The sequence below is a fragment of the Pinus tabuliformis genome, chromosome J, assembly GCF_031772625.1.
Source record: "Pinus tabuliformis cultivar Carrire ecotype Pingquan chromosome J, CPIR1, whole genome shotgun sequence".
Classification (NCBI taxonomy): Eukaryota; Viridiplantae; Streptophyta; class Pinopsida; order Pinales; family Pinaceae; genus Pinus; species Pinus tabuliformis.
This window is the reverse complement of record NC_142295.1, coordinates 1,439,398,962-1,439,403,159: the sequence shown is the minus strand read 5'-3', so window position 1 is coordinate 1,439,403,159 and position 4,198 is coordinate 1,439,398,962.

The window sequence follows — 4,198 nt, the reverse complement described above, 5'->3', positions numbered from 1 at the left end:
AGGTGGTGAATTAAACATGGCATCAGATTGGACAATCAGTGAAAATCTGCCTGTGTATTGGAAATAGAAAGTTTGCATGTGTGTTGCACTGAGTTTCTCAGTTGTGTCTGCATCAAGATTCTTCTCCACGTTTCCTGTTTCTAAAATTCTCTTATAAGGAAGGCATATGCAGCTGTGAGAGCCAGCCTGTGGATGAAAATTTTAAAATTTGCATATCTGAATGTGCCCTGAGAAGAAAACTTGGTCTCTGTCCTCTGTCTGTAGAAGAAAAACTCTTCCTTTCATAACCAGATCGCTGAGAGCTGAGTCACAGCAGTCTTGAAACCAGCATTCCCTATTCAGTCACTGGTTGAATGTGGGACAAAAATGAATGAAGGGATTCCAGACCAGATGGCCCATCATGGGCTCATCAAATTATTAGTAGAAGATGCCCTGCACACCTACATTGTCCCCATATCATGGGAAATCTTCCAAAACATGTCTAGGGATGACAATATCAGAGTTTGGCCAAAGATATCACCCCATCCAGCAGTGAGGAAGAAGAACACATTGAAAAAGGTGAGAAAATCGATGGTGAAAAACCGCAAGACATCCAGGCACAGCAAGAACAAAGAGGAAAAGGAGAAATGGGCCAGATTGCTAAGCCTAAAACAGGGGAAGAAACAACAGCAAAAACACCAAGGGAAAAGAGGATGCAGCGCAGAACAAAGAAGGCCGAGAAAGTCCAACTGAAGAGTGTCACAGCCAAAGAAACCACACAAAAACAAAAGGAGAAAACACAGTCAGCAAAACAGGCAGAAACAGGCACAGGGATTTCTACAGGAAGCGGGGAAAAAGAGCAGCAAGAGGAGAAATCACCCGAGATATTGGCTAGGGAGGCAGCAACTGTGCTTGCTGCCCTAAGCACATCTCCAAAGCAAAAAGGGAGGCGAAAAAGGGGAACATCCATGTACTTTAAAGCAAGAAGGAGCACACGGATAAAAGTGGGCAGACCCCAACCACAGTCAAAAGAGCCAATTATCATTGAGGACGCCACAACTAAACAAAAGGAGGAGTCTCCCCCAAAGATATCCATCACCTATGAACGACGAAGCCCGAAAACATCCACCTGGAGAGAAAGGATTGAAAGGATGGACTCAAAGACAGCTCTACAGGAAGCTGAGATGGTTCTACAGGAAACTCTGGCTAAGCTGAAAGAGACAAAGTACAGGAGGAGAATGAGCTGCTGAAACAGTAGTTACAGCTATAGGGAAGTCATAACGAAGATAGGCCCTCCATTTTGGGAGAACAACAGCAGCAAGAAGGGCCTCCAACAGACAAGGAAACATCCGATGAACAGCAGAGAGAGGACAAGCAGGCTAAGACAGTGCCGATTGTTTCTACAGGAAGACAGAGAACTGTTAGCAGACTATTTCTACATGAAGTTAGCAGACTGTTTCTACAGGAAGCTAGCAGACTATTTCTACAGGAAGCCAGCGAACTGTTTCTACAGGAAGTTTTAAAAGAGGGAAGCCAAAGGAGAAATCGGCCGAGATTTTAGCCAAGGAGGCCACCAGGGCCATCAAAGATGAGGAGAGAGATTGGTTGCTCAGAGGATGAGCAACACTTTCAGTAGGGGGGTGGTGATGAGCCCCAAAAATGGACAATTATTTGGGCTCATTCAACCTCCTAATTTGACTTAATCCACCATTCTCATTAGTTTATTGCATGTTTTTTATTACATTTATGTTAATAGAGTGAATTTGGTTAGTCATTATGCCAACAAGTCTAATGGGTGCTTTGTGTAGCCTTTTTGGTCAATTTGGACACAAAATTGAAGGTCTTAATGAGCACTTGGCAGCCAAATTCGTGGGAGAACAAGCTAGAGGATTTGTAGGAAGGTGTCCCCTTCATTTATGGGCCCTTACCTCGAATTCTCCACCATCAGCTCGGAGTTCAAGGGCCACCGAATCAATCAGCACAAGGGCAGCCAAGCAAGTCAAGTAGGACTGCTGTTAACTCCAAGTTTTGGGCAGCCGAGTCCCTAAAGTTTAGGAGGACTGTTGGGTCCTCAATTTGTATAAATAAGAAGGCTTAGGGCCTCATTTGGGTTAGCCAGTTAGCCAGTGTAGCTAGTGGATGTTAGCTAGTTAGCCAGTAGATAGTAGCTAGTAGTTAGTCATTTCATAGCCTTGTTGTAGTCATTTTGTAATTCGATTTGTAGGCCATGGATTAACTTTGCTTTCAGCTCATTCTCAAGCTCTCCTTGTGGACAGTTTTGATGTAACTCTTCATTCTTGATTAATAAAGATGAATCCAGCTTTGCACCAGCTCTAAATCTCTCTTGGGAGGCTATAGGTCTTGGGGTTGGGCCCATCTCAAGCGCCCAGTACCTCCCTTGTTTATCTTTATGTGTGTTTGCTGCGTTCTTAAAATAAAATCTGCTCTTTAGATCTTGCTTTGTTATTTTGGTTGTTTTTGTTGGTTAAAGTAGCTTTTTATGTTTGGGAATCGATTGGTAGGAGTTTGTCATGCATTTAGATCTTTCAGAATGTTCTTGCTCACGTGATGTACATGGTTCTCTTTCCAAACGAGGCTGTTGTTTATTCATTTCATTGACAGTTAGATTAAGTTAGCTAGGACTTGGTTTGTTTGCAAGAATTCATTGATTCGGTTGAATGTGCATTGTCCAGGGCATCTCTATCACTCACTCACATGGTCAAGCTTCATCAGAGCCATCTGATTCATCCCATATCTAGGCTTCTCGCTTCACACCCATCCTCTTGCCCACGTAACCCTACCTTCTTCTCCATTGTTGTCTCAACTACCTTGAAGCCAAATCAGCCTTCCACATATCATCTCACCACTCCATCCATCAGTTCCTGGGTCACTTCAGACCCCCATCCTACCTCCATAACCATCCATGCATCTTCCATCAATCACCCATCTTCAAAAATCCCATTTCGAAACATCCTGTAGAAGAACTTCAGAACTTCCTGTAGAAACCCCTGCAGACTTCCTGTAGAAGTTCATAAACACGGTTGCATGGCATCCAGACTTTGTGAAACTCTAAGAAAGAATGTTAGGGATCCCTTAGACCCTCTCTGTACCATCCCAACCTTTCCCAAAGCATTTCATCCCTTGATCCATCCTTGCACAGTAGAAAACTAGTTAGAAGCACATGCATGATAATTTCAACAACTTAAGCAAAAATACAAAAAGATGTTTTCTTCAGATAGTGATAACTTAGACACATGCATTTTACCTTCCTAGAAGTAATGGCATCTCTTTTCGTAGTTTGCATTCTTTCCTTTGCATCAGTAGGACTAGTTGGTAGAGTTAGGGTTTTCTAGGGTTTGCGTTTCTTTTTGGCTTTCAGTTTCTTTCCGCAAGTAGATTAGCTTCCTTTGAGTTAGCTTTCATCCATCAGTTAAAAAGCTTCTTCTAAGAGCTCATAGAAGTTGGCTTGAGCCCCTAGCGAACTTGTGCCAGCTGACTAAGTGACAGCTGCGGCAAGAGCTAGTACTTGTGCATACAGCACCGTCGCTTCCAAGTTTGTTACGAACTACCGGGTTGATAAAATTAAAGAAGGGAGATCCAGGAGTTGTAGCATTATTGCTACAATACTGGGGCCCACCAGTTGTTTGTCTTCAACTTTCTCAGAACTAGCCAATGTGATTTGTGCAAGAAACCCTGCACTAACAATCTTAATGGGCCTTGAATAATATGAGATATGCAAGTTGTCGTCATCTTTGACATATCCTAAGTCTCGTCGATTTCTGTTACTTTGGATTTCTTCCCATGGCTTGATGATTGATTTGGAAGAAAGTTGAACTTGATCAGGGACCACTTCGACACTTGAAGTTGGTTGGATCAATGACTTGGAATCAACATCTTTATCTTCATTGGTATGGATGAAAGACTTGGAAACATCACCCTTCTGTTGCAACTCCTCTCTTTGAAGTTGTGACTCCAGGTGAATAAACTCAATCATTTCATGTGCATGTTGTAGATTCATTGAAATATCAACAAGAGTTGATTTGTTGATTTGCACCATGTCTTCAGCAGTTGAGAGGATCAAATTGTTAAGAATCTTTAATAACTAAATGCTTTTTTCCATGTGAACTTGCTGGAACTAATGCTCACTTTCTTTTAATACTTGTTGGATTTTCAGAACTCACTCGCTTGATGTTTGGTTGATTGTTGCACGTTCGCTTGA